We start from the raw sequence: 25652 nt of genomic DNA on the forward strand, positions 1-25652 counted from the left end.
AATAAAATAATAAGAATAATAATTATTTGCACTCTCCAAAGAAGCTGAAGAAACTGTGGACCACCTAGTTAGCTGCTGCAAGAAGATTGCACAGACTGACTACAAACAACAGCATGACAAAGTATAGCAACAACAGTGCATATCTGCAAGAAATACCAGTTGCCTGCAAGCAAGAACTGGTAGGACCACAAAAGAGACAAAGCAATAGAAAATGAAGAAACTAAAGTGCTCTGGGACTGTAGAATTCAGACAGACAGGCACCTGCCACATAACACCCCAGACTTAACAATTGTTGATAAGAAAGACAAAAAAGTCTGGATAGTAGACATTGCAATACCTGGAGATACAATAGAAGAGAGAGAACTGGAGAAAATCACAAAATACAAAGACCTGCAAATAGAAGTAGAACGACTGTGGCAAAAAAAAGCAAAGATAATACCAATAGTAATAGGCCCTTGGGTGCAATCCCAAAACATCTGGAGCACCACTTGAACATCATCAGCATTGACAAAATCACCATCAGTCAACTGCAAAAGGCAATTTTACTTGGTACAGCTTATGTCTTGCAACAATACCTTTAACACCATCAAACAACATCTTCCTATCCCAGGTCCTTGGGAAGGGCTTGATAGGTGGATAAAAATGCCAAATCCATTCTAAACATCTGGCTGACTGTGCAACCAGCCATCATCATCATCATCATCATCATCATCATCATCATCATCATCATCATCATCTTCCCCAGTGAGGCCCCCTCACTCCTGGCCTTCCGGAGGGATTTGAAGACCTGGCTCTGCCTTCTGGCCTGAGGTGGGGAGGAACACATCAAGTGTGGGGTTGGCTAGCCCCTTAGAGGCCTGGCATTTGCTGCTCTGAACCATCAGCCTCCTGGACTCTTTCCTTCTTTTTTAATAATTGTGTGTACAGGTTTTTAATTGTATATTTATTTATTGTTTTTAATGAGTTGTGAGCCACCCAGAGTCCCCCACTGGGGGGAGATGGGCAGGGATAAATTTAATAAATAAATAAATAAATAAAAATAAATAAATAGATTTAACATTTGGAAGAAGACTTGACGTGGATCGAGTGAATCTTGCAAACTGGGTGGGCACTCAACTTTTTATTTTTAAGATTTGAGAGAAGTTCTCTATTTTTAAGATGTGTTAAGCTTATTTTGGATTTAAACCACAAAGACTGTGTATTCCTTTTCTCATAATGGCAGGACACCAAGTCATCAATTTTCAGCAATTGCTGGAGCAAGCCCAGAAGCTCTTTCCAAGAAAAGAGTTCAGGGATCTTCCATGTTCTGGTCATTCAGCCTAAGCCAGTGTTGTCCAAACTTGGCCACTTTAAGATGAGTGGACTTCAACTCCCAGAATTCCCCAGCCAGCCATGCTGGCTGGAGAATTCTGGGAATTGAAGTCCACTCATCTTAAAGTGGCCAAGTTTGGACAACACTGGCCTAAGCCTTCCCCTCTCGGCTCAAGAAATCCAGAGTGAGTATCCATTTCCTGCTACTAGATATCCATGGAAGGCGTGCCCATCACTCTTTCTAATTTGTGATTTTATTCTGAAACTGTCCTTACCATCAAAAAAGATACCCAAATAGTGAACTGAGATTTACACCCCATCGCTTAAAGCTTAAATCTACTCTTGGGTCTCGTTTCTCATCTCACAAGCTAAAAGAAGTACGGAGGAAAACCATTTCACCTTTGCTGGCTGGAAAAGCTCTGGCCTGTCTCACTGGGCAAGCATGAACAACCCTCTTCCCTCTAAATCACATTGTTGGAATTAGCTGGTGGGACGATCAATATTGCTCCCCCCATCATCTTGAACTGCATATAGGCTTTTTATATAAAATTGTTACTAGTTATTTTAATATGGATATTTATATTTTCATTGTTTTTATTGTTTCGGATTTTAATTGCAAGCCACCCAGAGTCACCCTCTGGGGGAGATGGGTGGCATATAAATCTAATCAATCAATCAATAAAAAAGGGGAAAATATTGCCTCTATAGTTCCTCAGTTTAACAATCAACCCCATCATTTCCTGCTCTTCAGGTGTATTGTGCTATAGTTCCTGTAATTTAAAAGCCAAGCTGATCAAGAAATAAGTTAATTAATTAATTAATTTGAATAAATGAATTAATGGGTTAATTAAATATGAAAAAAAATGTTGGACCCCATCTGGCAGGCACGAAATTGTAGAAGGCTGTTGTAGTTGTAGTTATGAGACTGCCTGATGCACACCTCACAATTCTGTGACGCAAATTATGAATTATATGCTTGCATGATTTTTTTCAAATGCCTATTGAAAGAAATAACAAACAAATTATAATTCACCTGGCAACTGAGACACGCTTCTAAATGTTTCAGAAACAGTAGGTGTTTGACTTCTGTTCTGGCTTAAAATCAGAAGCTGTGAAAGGAAATGATTTACTTACACAAATCTAATTATTTTATGAAAAAGTTCAGTCGGACCCAGGTTTTGATTAAATTGGCAGAGAAAAAATCCTAGTGTTTAATCCTTTTAAACAACTAGAAAAATGAAGATGATCTAGCAACAACCTGGCATGAGAATTAATCATTTGATTTGTATGATATAAACAGTAGATTCTAAGAAAGATCAGAGAGCTGAATGCAAAAAAATTAAATTAAATTACAAATTAAAAATGGAAGTTGATTTCTATGAATTCTCATGGCAAACAATAGGGAAAAAAATTCTTTCCATGGTACCTGGGCATTTAGGTGAAGGAGTTGGGCATCTCTCAGCATAGTAACTTACGTTATTAAATTTGTGTTTTCCAGTCTTCTTTGAAGGAAATTAGGGTAGTAGTCATTCAGGGAAATCTTTATGCTCCTCAGAAACTTAAGAAACATCCCATGGTCCAAATAACTGAACTGACCTTGTTGAATTATATAAACCCTCAGTTCCCTGATACCATCTTACCACACTCCTACTCTGTTTTTTACATCCCCAGCCTTACAGCAAGCCTCAACAAAGTACTACTGACTGTCAAGAATTCTTGTCCAGAACAATTTTCAGGTTTTTTTTTAATTTTTAAATTACAGCTACTTATATTTAGATCTACTTCTTGTCTTGCCGACTCATTTTTAATTAGAAGGATGTGTTTTCCACAGATAAAAGACTGAAGGGCCTTTGATTGTACCCACTGAAATATTCCATTCTTTTAAAAAGTATAAATAGAAGAAAGCAGCTACAGAAACATATAAACAATTCTTTCCAAGGGTTTATGCACTCTGACAGCTCATAGTAAGATGGATAAAGGTCATGTGTGTGACATGGACTTCTTATTAGTAGTGTAGCTCCCATAGGTAATAAGGCACCTAAGTCACTTCCAGATGTTGTCTATGGAACCCCCCAATCATATAAAAATGCTTACTTCTTTTCTAAAGATTAAAAAGTATTAAAAACTGTTCAAAATCTCATCCATCAAATCTCAGAAAAGTTTGCATGAGTTCTTGAAAAAGATCAAATTAGGTTTTGGCCAATGTTCATTATTTATTTATTTAAAGTGACCTGTGGGCACTTGAAAAAGTTGCTGTCATTTACCTTCACTTTCCAGGCCTTGGATAAATGTTATGTATATGATATGGGACCTCATATTAAGCCTTTACTTAGAGGTTGGCAACTGTAGCCTCCACAACTTTAAAGAGTTAAGCACAACTCATAGTAATCCATTGTTTCCCACATAGTTTCCCACTTTCTTTTAATATTCTTAGTGTTTACATAAGGCAACACATTTCTGGTTCTGAACCTTCCATGGAGGATGGATGAATCTGTTAGTTCCACTTTCCCAACATTCTTTTTTTTTCCAATATCAATTTTTTCATATTTTATTTATGACGACATTTGCAAAGTTTGAACAGTTCAAATGAAACAACACTCTCACTCATTTGTTCTGGCGAAATTCAGGTGATTCAGTTATTTTCAAGATGGAGAAGATTTTTGGATTGTGTCTTCCTGCTATATACCTGATGAAGATAAAAGGCCTACTTAAAAAGATTCAAAACAGACCTGTAGGGCTCAGGAGCTCTGTCTGAATGAGGGTTGCTTCCTCATGACCACCAGCTTCCCTGTCCCCAGCCCTTCCTAAACTATTGAAAGTGTCACTTCAGGTGTATTGACTCTTCAGCATCTCACAGCCTATTATTACGAGAGGCAGTGAGATGTAGATAGAGAGGGATTTGCTCTGTGACCCCTCTGCATCTTTGTTTATTCCTCATCTATGATCCTGCTAATCTCAGGATCTTCCTCCCACCTTTGTTCCCAACAGGTACCCTTTGCTCACTGACTCTCCTCCTGATAGGATACAGCTAGCTAGTATATAGCAGGAAGACTGGGTATTGCCTATTCCTTCCCATTTATTTTGTTCAAAGAAATAAACCTGCTTCACTAATCCTTATTCAGGTTAAATTTTCACTTTCAGGAATGCGCTTTCTCTCTCTCTCTCTTTCTCTCTCATATACACACACAGATTTGACTTCTCCAACAAAAGCAGACTCTTGCTGCTCCGAAAGAAATCTTCATCACTGCAGTCCTTATAATGGTGAGGACTTCTCCTGAGCTGACGACTGCTCCTTCTAGCACTGGCAGTGGAAGCCTTTCCTTGCCTTACAATGTGACAATGTTTTTTGATGTTTTTTACAATGAGGAAAAAAATAAAACAAGGCCAGTCTAGCAGCCAAAAGCACCACAGCCCAGTGCAAGTACACAGTAGTACTCTAGAAACCTTGTGCTCGTTGGGGAGGTGTGAAGAGGTGGAAGCCCCAAATAGTAGGGACCAGCCCACGAAGTCCCATCAAGTTACACGATCACATATGGCAAATGGGAGGTTTTGCAATTTGTGCTGCATCACAGCTGAGCTGGAAGACACCAACCTGGGAATGGCATCAAAACCCCATGTGGAAGAGCCTTGAATGAATGTATCCTTTGGTTTCTTCCTAGGCTGAAATTGTAAAAGCACAGAGAAAAAATGCATATTTCACACAGAGATAGGGGGGTGTGCTTGTTACAGATTCTCTCTCTCTCTCTCTCTCATCTATCTATCTCAAGGTGTTACGACTTTGACAGCATTAGGCACATTGGCTATTTTACAGAGGAAAATGGGATAGAATGAAATAAATAAGGCGTTCATTATGGGGTCATTATGAGGATTATGTGCTATAATTCCCTTTTTCTAGAGATTTGAACATTCTAACAGCATCTCTAGGAGTAATATAGTTCATTTCTATTTGTCAACAGAAAAATGTAATATACAAATACACTGACAATTAAATGAGAGATGTATATTGTCCTTGTAATGTAAACTCACTTAATATGTCATGTTATCAAATAATCATTGATTTAGAGGCTGATTTATGTTTGATTGCCAGTTATAAGCAGCAGTTATCTATATCAAATGTCATTTCTTTTCTTCTCACTCAGTTAAAAATGATAAAAAGTTCCATAACTATTTCTATAAAGGCGGTGATATTGCTGCAAATGCTTTGAAGTTTAATTAAGTACACTTGTCTCATTTTTAATAGTAATTAAATAGTAATAATAATAATAGTAGTAATAATAGTAGTAATAATAGTAATAATTTTTAATAGTAATTTATTAAGCATTACAGTTAAAAAGATTAAAAACTAATACAAACTTTAAAAAATAAAATAATAAAAAATAGAGAGTGGAGAAAAGAAAAAAATAGAAAGAAAAATAGAAAAGAAAGAAAAAAATGAGAATATAGTAAAGAAAAATAAAAGAAATATATAAAGAAATGATTTTCCCCTTCATCACAAGAAGTATAAACAATTTTAGTAACTTATCACCTTCTGTTAAAATACAACAAATGAACTCTTCCTCTCACTATTGAAATGCAGCCCTCTGTCAATAGTTCCCAAGATCTTGAGGGTCCTGAAGGAAAAAAGTTGCCCACCATGGCCCATGCTTTGGAGATTCATTGCTTCTCTTTGATCTGTGACTTTAGTACTTATCTGAAGATTGGAAAGGGAGAGGGAGATTTGTATCTGCTGAATTCAAGATATAGTTTTATGAAGGAGAGGATAAATAAAATGCATCTGGAAGTATTACAACATTGGACCATCCCAACTGATACTTGATGTCACTTCCTCTGTTTGGGAGACACAGAATCAGAAACCTCTTGTTCCTTCTTCTCTACCCTTCCAAAGCTAAGTCTGAGATTGTTTGTTGGGATGAAGCTGAATTTTAAGGAGCTTAAATTAGGGTACAGAGATGTTAAATTGCAGGGGTGCAACAAACATAATGGGACAAATATCCATATGCTACCCATGGAATTTCATCCTATTTTATGAAGGAGTTAATAATAAAAGCCCAGGTAAAGCACTTTGTTCCTTTACAGTTTTTCAAGGGAGCAAAAATCCTGCTTACAAATACACACCCACCCACCCACCCACATTTTTGAGCATCAATTGGGATAATTAAATTGTAGAAATGTTGCAGGTTAGCATGATCTGCCTCAGCGAAGTGCTCAGTGCAAAGCTAAGGAGATGACACAATTCACTACGCTGAGCTGTAAGCATGATATGATTTATCTCTTCAAGGTACTTTGCATTATCTTAAAGCAATGTAACCCAAATTGTCCAGGGGGGCGGGGGGAAGAGGAATGATCTTGTTGATTGAAATTGCCTCAAAAGTAAGATGAAGCAATATGACAGTATTGTTTCATTCTTTAGAAGTCTGGGACTATGTTGCTTTGGAAAGGAGCTTTGAAGGTGCTTCACATGAATCTACACTGAAACTAAGCATCACATTACAGCTTTGCACATACTTATTAAATTGCTTTCCAATTACTATTGGACCATCTCACAGGAATAAGAGCAGTAATTAGAGGCAAGACTTCCTTAGCCTTTTGAAAATTCTGGATAAAGATAGCTGATTAAAAGTTTATCTCAACTATTTGGTGATGGAAAATTATTCCAAAATCTCTCAGAGATTTGAATTCCAAAGGATAACTTGTTATTTGTGTTGGGAAAAGAAACCATGAGAACAACTCCTCCATAGCACTAAAATAGCAAGAAATTATTTCCAAAGTTCACCATGTTATTTAGTCTGATAGAAATGATAAACTAGAAAGAACTTACAAGGTGATTCTTACTCAGACCAATTTTGATGAAGTAGCAGGCAGGTTGGTATGGATACCTTGATTCTTATCCTGAATAGTTAGAAAAGTAATTGCTTTGAAAAATTATGAATTTTTTCTTAGGCCAAACTATGTATTACTGCAAGGCTCCCCAGCTTTACAGTTCAGGTAAGCATGGGAGTGTTTGAGTGTCTGAGTGTCTTTATGTCCATCTAAAAATACATAATTTTAAAGAATGTTAAGACTCACATACTCATCTCTGTTACAAATAATAGCCAATGAAACACGCTTTCTTTTCTGGTTGAACAGGTTTGAAAATAGCTCTCATAGTATTGTGAAAGAATGTAAATCTGGCCACAGGAACCTCTAGGGGTTCATCCTTGTATCCTTCTAACCACAGCGCAAAGTTGCTCTGCTAACCATTCTTAAGGGACATGTCTTCATTACCCTTCCTTCATCACATCCCCAGCCCACTGTGGAGGCAATTTACACCCATATTTAACTGTTCCAGTGCTGTTTTCCCTCTTCTAATAATACGAGTCTTCCCATGGACATGATCTAGGACACTTCAGCAAAGATGCTGCTGATCTGTTCAAGGACTGCGATCTGCCCAACTTCTATTGACCACTTTAGGCTGGTGTGGGCATGCCCCTCCCTTCAGTACTGCTCTTTATGGCCATTTTTGCTTGGACTGCAGAAGACCTGGCTGTTGCAAAAACATCTGCCCATGTAATGCTTACCCAACACTTTCTGAATGCTTCTTGGATGTTATTCAGGCTCTTTATAGAACCATGTTTACCCCTCATTTGAAAAAAAATGGCAGTGCTGTCTTTAAAAAGCAGGACTAGGAGCCTCTTGGATCTTTATATACTTGTGTGTTAGAAAAGCAGAGAAACTGACCAGGAATATTATCAAATATTTAGACTGGTGGATGACAGTACATTGTTTCCAGCCAACTTTATTCCATCAGTTGCTCTAATAAATTGAACAGGAGTGTGTCTAAAGCTCTTCCCTTCCCCCATTAAAATCTATTAGTGAACTCTTCCCCCTCAACATCTTTGGATCCAAAGGGCAAAGGAAGAGCCAATATACATTGAAATGATCAGGAAGAATAGACACTTTGCCCTCTTTTTAATTGGTTCCCCTCAAATCTGTGCAAAAAACAGACAAAATTTAACAGATGGCTGAACCTGCCTCTTTAAGCATCTGTCAATATTTGCCTCCTCCCTACCCCCAGCCCCAACCCCATCATATATTAAGGAGACCCAGGATGGTGATCTTTGATGGGAGAGCAAATATAACCAAGGAAATCCACCAGTCATTTTCCTTAGCTTGCCCCATATTAAAACTGAAAGGACAGCATCTATTTTCTGTCTTCTTCCTGAAGCAGAACAGAGTTCGGGAATGAGGCAATGCAAAGTATACCAGTATACTATTCTGTCACCTCACAGACCTGAGGTCCATGCTGGCATGAGAAAAAGACCTAGATTTGCACCATCTTTTGGGAAGAACTAGCAGGTCTAAGGCCTTGCCCTCTCTAGCGTTCAGCATAATATAATATTTAATCATTTTGGAGACAAAAGTCAATTATATGTCAGATTATCCAGGTAAAAACACTCTAAGTGTGTTTTGAAATTGCATAAAATAAGAGTAAAAGAAATAGAACTTTGCATTAAAAGAGAAGGAATAGCATTTAGTAACCCAAAGTCTGACTCAGTAGTTGATAACAGAAAGCATAATATCACCTGATCAGGCAGATATTCAAAATGCAGCATTAGCAACTAGCTGGTCAGTAAAGAGGCTTTTGGGAAGATGTTATTCATAAACTGTCTTCTGAAAGATCCATTTCTTGTGTATTTATGTTACATGGGGAAGATGAGAAACTTACAATGTCTTTCACTCTTTTCTCAAGGAGTAGGAATCTCTAAAAACACTCATTTTTTATGACAACAGCATATTCAGAAAGATGCCTCAAAGCAATTCACCTTGCAATTTAAAAAAAGTATACAAAGTTACGTATACTAGGAAAGAATGCAAACATTTATGGAGAAAGAGTGCACAGAAAAAACATGAAGCTCAATAGCTTGGAATAATGCGTGCATTAGGAAAAGCATGTACAGAATGTTTCCTTTAGGAGAAATGTTCAAGGAAATGGGTGCAAATGTTTCTGCACATTTCTTAAATATGCAAAAGAGGGGGGGGCAAAATCAAGCATTAGGTTCACCGATTCCTATTTAATTAAGCGACCTTTCCCTATTCATAAATTAACTCAACCAGTTGTTTATTCCTTCTTAAATAAGTCCAACTGAAATGCTGCTAAGCTTGTGATAGAGAAGTCACCACTAGTACAGATTAACTTTGCTGATGGGGCAGCATTTAGCTTGATTTGCAATCTTGCAAATAAGGTTGAATCATCCTACACAACTGATGCTACAGTTTTAGCCTTCAGGGACAGGATGGCGATCACAGCAATTAGATCCTTCCCATCCTTCTATATTGCCTGCTCCTGATTTGTTATAAGTACTATATTGCTGCCTATAAGCATTTCAGATTGCAAGACGTTCACTTCTCTAGTTAATTTTAAAATTAACTTTGCCCCCTTTCTCCCCATTTGCTCTATTAATGTTGACTGAGAAAACATTCTAGACATCTTTTCTTGTCTTCATGTAAGGGAGCTGGATGGAAAAATACGAAAGCCTATTATTGAAGAGTTGGTATGTGGAATATTCCACTTACTGTGCAGTCATAGACATGTCTGTTCAAAAATAAACTTTGCCAAGTTCCATACAGATTACTTTTCCAAGTAAACAGTGATAAGAGTGCAGCTAACCTGTGCAGTCTTATGTTGGTTTATATAGATGTAAGTCCTGCTGCCTTCATTAAGACTTACTAGTTGTTGGGCTTAGAATAATTTCCCATCTCTCAGATGTAGAGATGTTTTATACATCTAATAGAAGATTTAACTATATTTAAACACTTGTACCCCCCAAGGATTTTAATAGGAGACTTAAGGTCAAATATGATGCTAGGAAATGAATTCACAAAATGTACAAGGAATCTCCAAATAGTTTTTCTTGTTGTGGTGGTTATTTTTACTGGAAAGCAGCCAGGTCAAAATTGTCTTCCCTCAATTGCAGCTGGTCTGAAACTTGTCCTCCCCAAGTTGCATTTCTCTCTTTACTAAAGAGATAGGGGGAATCAGAGGACGATGAGGGTTTTGAATATATATGTATGGTGGATAGCATATACAAAACAGCTGGATAGCATAGTGGTTAGAGTGCCACCTTTGACGTGGGAGACTGGGGTTCAAATCCCAGATGGTACATACCTTTCCAGTAGGGGTCCTTCGGCAAAGACCCCCTAACACTTCACCTGCCTATCTCAGATATGAGAGTGATACAAACTAAGAGAGTCATACTGGCTCAGGCATTGTCTGAGTTAACAAGGTCCGCACCAGATGTTGAGGAACCAGGACAATCTGATGATAAGTGGGCTACTGGAACAAACCATACGTGGACAAGACAAGAGAACCTGGAATTGATGGAATGCTACTACAATAGTAGACCTAATGAGAGGGGATATATGAAATGTATAAGGGAACTATGGATGGACAGAAGACCTACATCCAGACTAACTGAGAAACAACTAGTTACCCAACGTTTCAACATAATGAAGAGGAAGCTGCTCTCACAACTTGAGATACACTAACTACACATTACATCCCATATTCAAGAAGACTCGGAAGAAAAACTGGATGGGCAGTTGGAACATCACTGCCACCCCTTCCATTACAGAGCACAGCAGCTGATATGAGGCATAAGATCATGGATAAACTAGCTACAGTCAACCCTCGAGACCAATTACCAAGGCTCAGTGGAGAAGAACCTTCAGACAGTATGCAAGAAGATGCCAATAGAGCCCTCATGACAATCTCTACTACCACCATAACTCAAACCAATGAACTGGTATATGCTACAGCTGCTGTAATCCTGGAAATGCTTGGCTACATGATCAAGAAGAACAGCAGTACATATCCCCCCCCCCCCGTAAAACGAGGTTGGAGGCTAAGATCAAGACAACTCAGAGAAAAGTTAGCTGGTAGAACTACAGAAGGGTGTGCAGATTAAGGATAAGACTTGGCTACTGAAAAAATACATGGGCCTGACTCCATCTGAAGCCCTAGAGACTGCTAAACAAAGGCTTACAGCACTGGCTACCAGGCTAAGGAGATACACTAGAGAAGCAGAGGCCAAGAAGATAAATGCTCTGTTCTCCAAAGAACCATCCATGGTGTACTCCCAAGTGCAGTGCAACAACAGAGTAACAGCAGAGCCACCAGCAGCAGAAACTGAATAGTACTGGGAAAACATATGGGAGAAAGAGAAGACACATAACACCAATGCAAAGTGGCTGCAGGACCTGAGAGCAGATCACAGCAATCTCCCAGAACAGGAACCAGTCACCATCACAGTAGCAGACACCCAACAGCAGGTCAAGAACATGAAGAGCTGGACAGCACCTGGCCTGGACATGATCCACACCTACTGGCTAAAGAAACTAACAGCAGTGCATGAATGTCTAACCCTAACCAACCATGTAAAAAACTGTCAATACTTCAATTACATGGTTATAACCATCATCTTGACTTTTTTACACACACACACACACACATCCTACAGATACCTCTGGGCCCCTTACAGTACTTGCAAATGACGTGATCTTTTTTACGCTACAGATACTATATAGTTCTTGACAGTCTGAAAAATACTTCTCTGTTTATGTTCCAGGCTTTTAGAACCAGATTATTAATCAAAGTCTATTAAGGAAAAGCAAACAAATGAAATCCTCTCCACATAGTATATGTGAAACAAACATGCATTAATTTGTATTTCCCAGCTGTTGTAACTGGACTCTCTTTTGTACTAATGGTAACAAACTAAGCTAAATATTATTTTACTAACGGCTGACTATCCTCTCCTCCTTCCTTTCTGAGAACAATACGGGGTTCTTTTGGCATGTATATCACATTAACAAAGAAAGGACTTGACTTCTCAGGGTAAAAATAATAGTGTCAGGCATGGAATGAGCGTGAACTACAAGCCTGTTCTCAAATAGCATTGGATTTTTAATCACTTGACTTTGGGCTAAACAATTACAATATTATGAAAAGTAGGAAAATTTTAGTCCTCCACCCAGGGGACCAGGTGGTTGCTCTTTATACACAAAGCAGGATTCTTTTTAGTAGGGAACGTTGATGATGTCCATCCAAATGATGGGTCTACATCCAGAGGAATCTCCATCCAGAATATGTTAGACTTGCAAGGTAGTCCAGACAAGAAACACAGCCAGGAACACTAGCTCTATCTTTGTTGTTGTTGTTGTTGTTCAGTCATTAAGTCGTGTCCGACTCTTCGTGACCCCATGAACCCTATCGCGCCACGCCTTCCTGTCCTTCACTGCCTCCCTGAGTTTGCTCAGTTTCATGCTCATTGCTTCAGTGATGCTATCTAACCATCTCATCCTCTGCCACCCCCTCTCCTTTTGCCTTCAATCTTTCCCAGCATCAGGGTCTTTTCCAAAGAGTCCTCTCTTCGCATTAGGTGACCAAAATATCTGAGCTTGAGCTTCATTATCAATCCTTCCAATGAGCAATCAGGGTTGATTTCCTTTAAGATTGACTGGGTTGACCTCCTAGCAGTCCAGGGGACTATTCAGAGTCTTCTCCAGCACCACAGTTCAAAGGCATCAATTCTTCAGTGCTCAGCCTTCTATCTTTATTGTAAGGTAACATTAACAAAATCTTGCAAGTCTGAAAGTACCCCTCCCATCTCTCACTCTTACTCTGCTAAAAACTAGGGAGGTCCTTTCTGAGACATTTTTGCCATCCCTCCTCTTTCGGAATCAAATTCTGTTTATCAGACCATTGTCTAGGCTGCAGCTCTTCCTCCTGTCTCCCAAGGTATTCCCACATACCATAATAATATGTCTCTGTAAGTGAAATGTTCAGAAAAATCCATAGCTCTCATTCAAGGGGGCAAAATGAATCTATTCACATATAATTTCAAGAATTATTTCAGTGTTTTGGATTTGCCCAGGCACCCCCGTTTCCTGGACATTTGACCTCAGGATGAAAAACAGTGGCAGAAAAATCCCATTTGTACAGAAAGCAGACAGAGAAGGCAGGAAGTAGCTTAAAATGAACCTCTTGCCCCGGATCTCAATGTAAATTGTAAAGCAATGTAAAGAAAAAAAAGGCAGATGGGAACAGTCTCCCCAGGCTTCTAAAAAGACATAGATTGTTTTATTCTCTTAATGCAGAGCGAAGTGAGAATGATTAAGAGAAGGAGAACAAGACACATTATTTGTGAGACTACCTCTCCCTGATTGTTTCTACTCATCCTATCCAATCTGGCAGGAGATTAAAGAATTAAAGAATACCATCTGGCTGGATCTAGGAAATGGGCCTTTTCTGTCGCAGCATCTGCTCTTTGGAACACCGTATCCCTCGAGATTAGATTGGCCCTAACCCTGCCAGCCTTTTGAAAAACCTTAAAAATCTGGATTTGTTCCCAGGCCTGGGGTCAGGACATTAGCTGGAGTCTGTGGGGTGCTCTTAGCTTATTAGATCTGTTCTTACTTCAGTGGTAATTATAGGTTTTATATTTTGATTGTTTTTTAGTTGTTATTTTGTATGTGTTTCTATTTGTTGCTAGCTGTCCACAGTCACTATGGAAAGATGGATGGTCATATAATTTAATCCAAAAATAAATCAATGGACTGTAATGAAGGGAAAATCCCAATTTCCATGTGAGCAGCACCAGACTATGAGTGCCTGCAGACTCAGTGCCTGCAGAGCATGAAGGCTGCTCTGAAGAAAGGATGCATAGAGGGGTTTAGAGAAGAAGGTTGAAGGAGATGGCAGATTTTATTTATTTATTACATTTATATGGCCACCCATCTTAAACCAAACTCTGGGCAGCTTACAACCCAAGGATAAAACAATATATACCATAAATGGAATGAAAACAGTATAAAAAAAAATAAAAAAGACCTGGCCCCACATCTGAACTTTCTGAAGCAACCTCCAAAAACTTCCGATTGGTCCCATGCTAATCTCATCCCATTCCAGTGCTTGAGGGAAAAGTCAGATCTTAGGTGCTTTTTGGAAGGTTAAAAGGGTGGAGGCCTGCCAGATCTCAGGGGCAAAGATGTTCCATAGGTCAGGGAAAAGGCATGATTCCTAGGTCCTGTAAGATGGTAGAAGATGACAAAGAGAAGCCTACAGAGAAAGCACTTGCTGGATGACCCTTATCAGGCCTGTATAAATAACCTCTTCTACCCTTCTATGCTGCTTGTCTGGTACTCAGCTCATTGTTCTGACAAAGAAGACAGCTGGTTCCTCAAGCTGGAAAGTCTTCCTCAGGAGGGAAGAAAGACAGCCAGAGACTATACAAATAGGGACAGCTAAGGCTGGAAGGTTTGATGAGACTGATGGTGAGAGAGCAGGAGAACAAGCCTCAACCTGCTGCCGCCAGATCCATTTACCTTCTTGGTTAGATATTTTACTTTGATTATTACTTTAATTTCTTGGTTTGGACTGCTTAGGCTCCAAGGAGTCTGTTTTTGTTTTCAAGCCCTGCCCCTGAATGCTCAAGGGACTGAGAAGAATGAACTTTGGCAGGTCCCCTACATCTTGAAGAGCCCAATGTTTGCTTTCTGATACTCCCTAGCTAGCTCCCCGCCTCTCTGTCTACAAGGGTCACTGCTACACTGGTGTCAGAAGTGGGAACTTCAAAAAGTCAAGAAAGAATAAGCACAACCAGCAGAAGGATTGAAAGGTTTTTATTTTATTTTGTTTTATTTTATTTTATTTTATTACAGTTTGCTGTCAGTTGGATGAGACATATACTGTGCACAACATTGGTTTTGATAAGGGTTGACATCTAGTCTGTTAAAGCCTTCCTGGGCAGCAGTCCACTAAACAAATAACAATATAGTAATCCATTATTGTTTGAGATTGGGCCATCTTCATCTACTGATTTATTCCCTTGGGTTTAGTTTTGTTTATTCATTTACTATTTTCAGTTTATCCATTTAACTTTTCCAGCATTATAATTTTATTATATAAGAGAAAAACAACCTTTATTTATTGCGCTCAACACGAATCCCTTTCAGACTGCCTGCTGATACACAGTTCTTCTAGATCAGCAGTATCATTTGACCACATATGGATCTGTGCTTGAACACATTTGCTAATAGTATACATGATAGAATTCCACATTTCTTTGATTCTTGCCCATTCTGATGAAACAAAACCTGCTCAGCCTCAAGGACCCATTTGAGAATTGTTCTGATGTCAAGTTTGTTCTTCCTGTTGTTACTTCAACAGGATGCCCCTGTTCATGACAAAACACATTGAACAAGATTTCTGTTTGATTACCTGATGAAATATATCACCTCCACCTGGATGCAGATTGAAAGAACTAGCCATATTTTTCTGCGAAACTCAACTCTTCTGCACCGTTAACTAAGTCACGTACAATTTTAATGATTTGTTGCCTGGATGTTTACCCTGGGTGGTGTTGTGATTATGGATATTGTCTGTTGCATGGCTAATTATGTCCAGTTAATGAGCCCTCTGTTCTTGCACTTTAACAACAGATCTGAGTAGCAAAATATTTATATATAGTAATTTTCCACTGGCTTCCAGACAATTCTTGTTCTGTGATTCAGAATCAAACCCGTGTGGTAAGGCACTTAAAAAGAAATCACATCTCAGTGAGGAATAGCAAGCTTCTTGGGCTTGGTAGATGTTTGCAATTTTAATTTAAGTAAGCAATGCATTTCTTCCAACAGCTTTGCCAAAAAGAAGCAACAGAGAGCACATTCTCAAGAGTCATTCATGCAGTATGTAGGGGTTGAGCTTTGTTACAGTGTCATGGCTCAGAAGGTAGGGCTGTGAGTTAAAACCTGGAATTATATTAACTAGTAGTCACCAACTTAGGCAGATGGGCAATCCACTGCCTGCTTGTGAGCGATATAATGAAAAAATATATGAATGTTAGCAATGTAATTACTATTATGATTCAGAACGTAAGCGGCAAAAACACTGGTCCAATCAGAATATTAAATATCTTTGAAGGAGCTATTTTAACAATGAGAAATTCACAGCAGGAAGGAATTATCTTGTATGTCTTCCTCTGTCATTTAGCATGCTTTCTCCATTCCCTTGAAAAACAGGGGAAGGGGAGAGGTATGTCTATGGAAAAAAAATTAATTGGAAACAGAACAGGGTTTATTGTAATAGATTACCTTCCCTTCTTTGCTAGTCTTGGGGGCCTTGCATAATTATTCATCATCAGTTTTTACAGGCCGTGGGATAGAAATCACTGATCATTTCCCATACGGCTGCTTTTTTCCCCCTTATAAATCCTATTTTCAGGAAAACTGGTTCATTCTGTTGAGTACTGTGGTCACTATTCGACGTGTATGCAGGAAGTACCCACAACAAATAAAAGGCCACTATACCTTAGCCAACCTTGTACCTGTAAACCAAGATGCAAACGCATTTCATCTAGAACCTTATTGGGAAACGGTCTGGGCATTTCTCACTCATTCCCAGTGGATCCATGATGTCTAAAATACTAGCCACAAAGTCAAATCGACTACTGTTTCAAAACACATCTCACACATATCCTCTGTCCTATACCTGTGCATCTGATTTCTTTTTCCTAAATGAAGAATTTTGCATTTTTCCCTGCTGAATTTCATTGTTATTTTTGGCCCATTCCTCTAACTTATCAATTTTTTCACTTTACTTCTGCCTTTTAAATTATTAGATATTTCTACCCAAATTTGTGTCATCTGCAAATCTGATAAGCCTGCTCTCTAATTTTCATCAAAGTCATTAGTGAAATGGTTGAAAAATGTTAAACGTAGAGGCAAATACCATGTCATCCCACCTAATATCTCACTCCAGTTTGATCTGAAGCACACTTTGAGTATGATATTCAATACTGCTATTCTTCTACCTAATAGACATTCATTTAGGCCATACTACTGTTAATCAGAAGGACATGGGATACTTCATAAAATGTTTTGCTGAAATTAAGTTATATCATAGCCACATTACCATATTCTACTAAGATAAGATAATTATGTTAGATAAATAAGACAAATCTGACAAGGCTTGCTAATGACAAATCCTAGTTGACCTCTAGTAATTACAACACTGTTTTCAAAGTGCTTATAGTGGATTGATTTTTGATCTGCTCTAGTATCTTCTCGATTGTCAATATCAGACTGAATGGCCTACATGTCAGGTTCAGCTCAAGAACAACAGTGAGACCATCCAGAACAGTTCAGCTCCTTTATTAGCTTACACCTAATAGACAGAATCTCGCCAGACTAAATCTATACCACAACAACAGTAACTATAACCATGAGACTCTAGGAAGGGGCCAGTCTCATTCTCTTGGCCTCCCCACACTCCGGCTGAGGACTGAGGAGGTGCTCCCCTGGAACGTCTCTCCCCGCTCCTGGCAACCTTGAAGCTCCATTCCAGAACCTTCCCCGCTCACGCCTTCCATCACACTACATTTCTGTTTCTCCTTTCCTCCTTTCTCTGCTGGTCATCAGGTCCGTGACTACATGGAGCGTTGTAGCAGTAAAGAATCTGATAGTTTACGACCCTGTCTATGCAACAAAGCTTATAATGGCCACCATAAAGAAAGAATACCAAGCATTACTCTGTCTGATCATTAATAACTAAAAATATCCCCAAGGTTGTCACTGATGATTTATGACTATTCTTAGCAATTTTCTGCTGACAGATACAAACAAAGCAGTCTGCTACATTTCTGGCTGAGCAGTTTCTGAAAAAGAATTTCAACAGAGCCACATGTAGACATAAACATTAAGAGAATTCAAACAGACCTAGAATGCACTTTTGCTTCTTCATACCTGATAAGGAAGTCTGTTTTTTTAAAAAAATAAATTCTGGTAATACTGTATTGATTTTTTATGCCTGGGCCTAAACTGCAGGGATTCATCCAGGCAGTTGCCAGGAGTGAACACGGACCCGTGTATATTTTTTTAAAGGAGGTAAAAAGCTTCACTCTGCATATTCCAGTTTTAGTAGGATGAGACATTTGTTTATTTTTGAGTACTTAACTCATCAAAGAACATAACTGGATAAACACTCATTGGGTTTGCATTACATGGTCCTTCAAAAAGCAAATTGGGCACCTGTTCATAATCTTTATATTGTAATAATAAAGAAATTGCAAAAGACTTGTCGTGTCTGATTTATTAACTTTATACTCAGTCCCCACCTTTGTGAAAGGCCCACAATGGTAGCATCTAGAACTACCAATGGATGAGTCTATTCCAAAATTGGTTAATTTATACTGAACATTTTTAGAGGACAATCAAGTACACATTTTTCTTGTCTAAACATTATCTTCTTACTTAGGATAAATAAATAAACAATATTTTATTGTTTTGAGAACTGAAATTTTGGCAATGTTCATACAACACATTTAAACCAGATCAGCTGTAAGTGTGTTGTTTAAACCCAACTTGTTCAGTTAGCTTATGATTCAATGTACTGGACAAACTCAGAAAATGGATTAATTCAGTAATCAGATTAAATGTGTTAATTCAGTTATGCCCACCCTCCAAAAACCCAGTGATACCCAGTTTCATGTCTATATAGAGACAGTTGAAAGAATGAAACTGAATTGAGAAAAAGTTACTTATTTTAAAAATTAACCTTAGTCTGGTAGCCTGATCGTATAAAATCTTAAAATGCAGACCCAGAAAGAAAAAAAAAAATGGGGTAGGCTATTGTATGTAGGACTTTTCATATTAAGAATTCACTTACCAACCATATCTCCAAATAATTGCACACATGGGTAATTATAAACTCAAGATTATAAGATTAAATTATAAGCTTATAATTATAACTTTATAATTATAAACTCAAGATTCCCCATGGCTTTAGCAGAGAAAGAAGCATTCTTTCAATGCTCCTATATTCTTTGCCTCCTCTAAATTTGACTGAGAGTTATAATGGTCTGCTTGAAATCATTGTTAGCCATCATTACTTACAACATTTGGAATCACTGAACAGGAGCAGCACAGCCAAGAACACACCTCATTTCTTTTCTAGTTGCCTTTTTGATTGATGCTGTTGCTAATGTTTCCGGTATGGGTTTGGGAGCAGATCTACATAAATCTGGAACCAGCGCTGCTCACATCTGTTGCAGACTTTTTCTGTCTGTTTTATTTCTTAGTGTCCTCCTTCCTATCAACCAACTTTCAAAGGACTCACTGGCCCCAAGCAGCCATAGAAATACATACCGTAGATTTGAGGCATTTCTATTATAACATCTGATAGAGCTGTTCTGAGAGTCAGCTAGTTGCTTTGGCATCTAAGAAGGTTATCTGTACCTCACTCGCCTTAAAACACCTTTTATATCTTCTTTTTTTAAAAAAATATTTTTATTGCTGGGAAAAAAAAATAACACGTGATACATATTAAAATAAATTGGTTATTTTTTAACCAAAGCATTGGAGCTTGACCTCACCAAAGTTCCCCTGAATAAAAAATAAATAAATAGGCCATTTAATTAACTTACTATGAACTCTATTCTTATTGCTTAATGATGGCTTTCCAGTAAGATGAAAGGCTATGTTCTCTTTCAAGAATGCACAACTTTTTCCAGATCAAAGTCAATCCTGGGCCTTTGAGTGGCATGCAAGAGGCTCCAAGCAGCTGAGATTATCACAAAATTGACTTTGAATTTATTTCAATTCAACTTATATAATTACAGTGGAACCTTGGGTTACGAACGCTTCTGTTCACAAACTTTTCGGGTGACGACCAGCTCCGGCCGCAAAATTTTACTTCAGTTCGCGAACTCCCTCGGGTTACGAACAGGATCTGCGGCCATTTCCCCTCCCGTGACCCAGTCCGTGGCCATTTTCCCGCCCGTGACACGTGGTCCACGGCCATTTTCTGCCCCTGACACGTGGTCCGCGGCCATTTTTCCACCCCTGACACATGGTCCGCGGCCATTTTCCGCCCCTGACACGTGGTCCGTGGCCATTTTTACGCCCCTGACACGTGATCCGTGGCCATTTTCCACCCCTGACACGTGGTCGTAGGGAGGGGGACTCTCCCTCCAAGCAATAGCTGCCTCCCTGTCCTCCACACCAGAACGGATTAACAGTAATTACATTGAACCTTATGGGAAAATTTGCTTCGGGTCGCGACCAATTTGGGTCGCGACCAGAGTCACGGAACGAATTAAGTTCGTAAACCGAGGTTCCACTGTAAAAGAAAGTTAATGCAATCCTCTTTATTCATGGCTTTCCTCACCTGTCCCCTTAAAAATTACAATTTGATAAGATTTTGGAAGTCCCTGAAGATTGCAACCAAAGCTTTGAGGGGCTGTGTGAGGCATTCACCTCTCAGGTTGTGCAACTCAGATAATTTGAAGAACTTGTTTCCCACACTTAGAGACCTTCTTTGTATTCCTCCATTGTGCAATTTCTATTTCAAGAGCATTACAGGTTTTATTTACCAAGATAACTACAAGAACAGTATTGAGGAAATTCTGATTATGTTATATGAACCTCTAGTGTCAACTGAGGTAACAACATTCTAAACAAAGAAACTATTTTAAACATTTCTCAAATATTGCTTTGCATAAGGTTCATTATCAAACACAATTTGAGCTGTTATCAAACTGGCACCAAATGCTTTCCTGGCAAGCTAACCATGAATTTCCTTCTAAAAGTTATGTGCAAGATAGAGATGAACAGTCCATTGAGATGTCAATGGTAGTTCAAATCATAGGGACCTACTATTTTAGGCTACTTTTGTGGACTAAGGCAAATTTTTTTTAAAGATTTTTTTTATCCCGCCTTCCTTATTTTTACAAATAACTCAAAATGGCGAACATACCTAATACTCCTTCCTCCTCCTATTTTCCCCACAACAACAAACCTGTGAGGTGAGTTGGGCTGAGAGAGAGGGACTGGCCCAAGGTCACCCAGCCGGCTTTCATGCCTGAGGTGGGACTAGAACTCACCATCTCCTGTTTTCTAGGCTGGTGCCTTCACCACTGGACCAAACTGCCTCTAATATTAATAATCATAATAATAATCTTGACTAATTATTGTTCATAATTAATTAACAATCAATAATATAATAAGAAATATGACTTCTGTGGCTTCACAGAATTAAAATGTAGATTTGAATGTCCAGCAAGCACACTCCGTGATCTGACAATATGGTAGGGCAGGTGGAGGAAGCACTGGTAACCGGAGTGCTTTGAAGTTATGATATCCAGCCATCTACGCTTACCTATTTTTAACATAAGAATGTTAAGAAGAATTTTCCTGAATCAGAAAAGTGCTCATCTTGTCCATCAATTCCATATATTGCCATCTTGTCCAAGTAATTGCCAACTAAATGCATCCAAGTAATTCATAAATAAGGGCCAAAGGATGATAGCTCTTTTCCACCATCACCCCTGAACTATTGCTATTTAAGCAATGCTGCCTGTGATTCAAGAGTTAGTAGAAAATCCTCAAGAGCAGGGCTCAGATGATCTTTCAAAATTACTTGCTAAATTATCAGGCAAAGATATTGGGTAACTAATTTCTCCAAATTTCTCTAGGGGAAGAAGAAATTCTGCAACAATTTCTCCAGTGCAGGACAGTGGTGACGGTGGCACCATTGCTGACAAAGTTCGACACAAACATTTCTCTCATTCTGTTTTCCCTTGGGATTTAATGGCGCATAGGTAGCCAGGGAGATGATCATGTGGTATGTAATGAAAGACTTTTACACACGCATCCCAGCTTTCGCTTCACTAAATAAGTGCAAGAATAACACTCCACTCATGAGAATTTCTCCAAAATGATCTTCTAATTTGAAAAATTGTTAAAGCAACTTCTGTTTTATGAAACTGAATGAGAACTGTAGAAAAAAATGCAGGAGAATTTGTTTCTCTGGCTGTAAACAGCATTAGCGACCACTGGTAGCCTGCCAGAGCAAGGCTGAAGAGAGTCAAGGCTTTTCTATAAAGTTATGGCAGACAAATAACTCCAGCCTTCCTCCAGACTGGTAAAATGGCTGAACTTGCCACACACATGGTGGGATTATCTCTGTTCACCTCTGTGGCTTCAAAGTTGGGGCATCTGCCCATGCTTGTCATAAACCAGCACCACATTTTCCAGGTACTCTGGTGCTGTTTCTTACACAGCCTATGCCATGGGAAGGTGACACTCAGAACTGGTGAAGCCTATGTCCCAAGGCAGATTAACTGTGACAGTACTAGTGCTAACAGAGCAAATATAGCCCAAGGAGCAAATATTAAGAAGGGCCTTCTGTCCTTCACTTCAGAAGATTCCTGCCACTGTGTTAAAGAGATAAAAGCAAATTATCTCAATTAAGGTATTCAAAAAAGAAGAATGGAATGCAGATCTGCTACAATTCTAGCAGACAAACAGAGGGAAATATTTCTGATGAATTTGATGAACACAGAGTTCAAGGAGTCTTTTCTAATTTATTTTTTTATAAGAACTTTATTAGGTTATAAAAAGAATAAAGGTAAAACAAGAACTAATAAACAGGCAGAAAAGTAGGGAACAAGAGAGTTAGAGATGGAGAAAGAGTACGAAAGTGATTGAAGGTAAAGAAAAGGGAAAAAAATTACAAAAAGAATAACTTCCGACTTCTTGTACAGCAGATGTAGATAAATCATATAATAACCACTTACTCTTAAACTACTTCTTAACATACAGTACATATTTTGTATAACCTATTAATTTAACTAACCATCATATCCATATATCATAATTTCATGTTTTTCTGTCTCCTGCAAAAAGTCCAGAAGGGGCTTCCAATTAGCAATAAAGTTAGTCAATATTTTTTCTCTAAGCAAAGCTCTCAATTTTGCCATCTCTGCTAACTCCTTCAGCTTCACCATCCAGTCTTCCATTGTAGGTACTGTTGATTCTTTCTACCTTTGAGCATATAAAAGTCTAGCTGCAGTTATCATATATAAGAACAAAGGTCCATGAGCTTTTTCCAATTGTTTATCCCTCAGTCCCAAAAGGAAAGTCTCTGGTTTTGACTGTATATTAACCTTGAAAATCTTCTGAATTAATATATGAATTTGAGTCTAAAATGTTTTAGCTTTGTTACAAGTCCACCAAAGATGGTAAAAAGTCCCTTCTTGTTCACATTTCCAACATATGTTTGAAACCCCTTCATACATTTTTGATAGTATTTCCAGTGATAAATACCATCTATACATCATTTTATAGAAATTCTCCTTCAAGTTATAACACAGTGTAAATTTTAATCCTTTCATCCACATATTTTCCCATTGTTCCGTGTGTGTATTATATCCAAAATGTTAGCCCATTTTATCATACAATCCTTAACTTGTTCATCTTCTGTTTCAAATCTCAACATAAGCTTATACATTTTAGCAATAAGATGTTCATCATTAGTACACAATTCAGTTTCAAAAACACTTTCTTTCGTTCAAAACCCTATGACTTTTTATCAACATTAAATCTTTCTCCAAGTTGTACATATGAAAACTAGTGACATGAATGTCCTTGTGCTGTCAAAGTGTCTCTTGATTTTACTTTAATTTCTCCTTGATGAATATCAAGAATATCGTCATAAGTTAACCATTTCTTCTTACTTACCATTTCTTTCCTGTAAAATGCTTCTTGTGGAGATAACCATAAGGGTATTTTCGGACACAATCTGGGGTTATATCTATTCCAAATTCTCAAAATGGCACATCTAATAAAGTGATTCTTAAAATCTACTTTAACCTTAACTTTATCATACCATAAATAGCCGTGCCACCCAAATCTCAATTCGTGTCCTTCCAAATTCAATAATCTGCTATTTCTCAGCCACATCTATTCTTTCAACCAAACTAAACAGCAAGCAGCAAAGCACAGTTCAAGGATTCTTACAAAAAAGATCTTTCAGGAAATCCTAACCCTTAGTTTTTTTTGAACAGATGAAGCAGTTTCCTGTTTTCTTGAACCCCAGTTATTATGGCTGCTAATGCACCTTATAGCTTATTTTATTGAAACAATATTTTCAATAAGTCAATGAGTCATGCAGGATCCTTGCTAATAAATAAAGAATACTTAACAGTGATTTTCAAATATTAGGAATTACAAAGTAGTCATATTCAAACCAAAGGTCTTCTCCAGCTGAGATTACAATCTGAGAAGCTGTGTCTACTTCCATCTCTATTCCAATGCTAGAATGGTTGTATAATAACCTTTAATTCAGTTGCAAATGTGCTTATATAGAATTATGCCTTGCTCACAGTCACCCATGCCTTCGTCACCTGTTTGGATTACTGCAATGCCCTCTACATTGAAGATCATCTGGAAGCTGCAACTGGTCCAGAATGCAGCAACACACATGGTTTTGGGAGTCCTGTGGTTCACCCAAGTAACACCACTGCTGCGTGAGCTGCACTAGTTTCCAGTTGCTTTCTGGGTGTAGTTCACAGTGCTAGTTATCACCTTTAAAGCCCTACATGGCTCAGGGCCAGCTTACTTGTGGGATCATCTCTCTGGTGATTGCTCCAGCCTTTTGGAATAGCCTCCCACCAGAGATCAGAGTGATCCATACTGTTTTAGCTTTCTGGACAGCTGTGAAGACCTGGCTTTTCCCAAGCATTCAGCTAGGATAAGAGTTGAGCTGTGAGGATGACTGGTGTGGCACCTGGGGGAAAGGTATGTTTTTAGCTATGTTTTATGGATTGTTGTGAGCCACCTAGGGTCATTCTATGAGATAGGTAGCCATATACGTCCTGTAAGTAAGTAAGTAAGTAAGTAAGTAAATAAGTAAGTAAATAAGAGTGCCAGTTTTTGGTGTAGAGGTTAAAGCATCAGGCTAGAAACCAGGAGACTGTGAGTTCTGCCTTAGGCACAAAGACAGCTGGGTGACTTGGGCCAGTCACTCTCTCTCAGCCCTGGTTGAGGAGGCAATGGCAAACCACTTCTGGGAAACCTTGCCAAGCAAACTGCAGGGACTAGTCCAGGCAGTTGCCAGGAGTTAACACTGACAACACTTGACTTGTATGTACGCATGTATGTATTTGAAGTCATGCAAATAAAAATGTATATCTCTATTTTAAAAAAAAAAAAACCTGGGGCTTAAATTGAGTCTTTTTGACTCCCAATATCTAATTAGTAAAGTGCATTTTCAAGTGGGGAAGAAGTGAGTCAGTTTCTTTCTGATTTTTAAAAGTTTAGCATCAAATTCGCAGAGTCTAAGAAACGTATTTTGCAAACCCAACGGAGACATTCATTTTTACAAAGCTTTCAAAACTGATAGCTAAACTTTCAAGAACATGGTTGAATATCTGAATAATTTCTTTCACAGTATGTCACATTAGTGTTCTTTCAGCTCCATTTGCTAGAGGTTAAATTTCCCACACATATTTTAAATGCTTTTGGCT

The 25652-nt window shown here is 38.4% G+C and overlaps 1 long non-coding RNA gene across 2 annotated transcripts in view; it reads left to right on the forward strand.

Annotated features, from left to right (window-relative positions):
* The window catches only part of LOC148214322 (uncharacterized), a 106016-nt gene that overhangs the window by 43822 nt on the left and 36542 nt on the right, over positions 1 to 25652 (forward strand). The window lies entirely within an intron of this gene.

The sequence above is a fragment of the Python bivittatus genome, unplaced genomic scaffold (genome assembly GCF_059951505.1).
Source record: "Python bivittatus isolate LINGU-HERP-01145 unplaced genomic scaffold, Pbiv_v1 ctg000570_np1212, whole genome shotgun sequence".
Classification (NCBI taxonomy): domain Eukaryota; kingdom Metazoa; phylum Chordata; class Lepidosauria; order Squamata; family Pythonidae; genus Python; species Python bivittatus.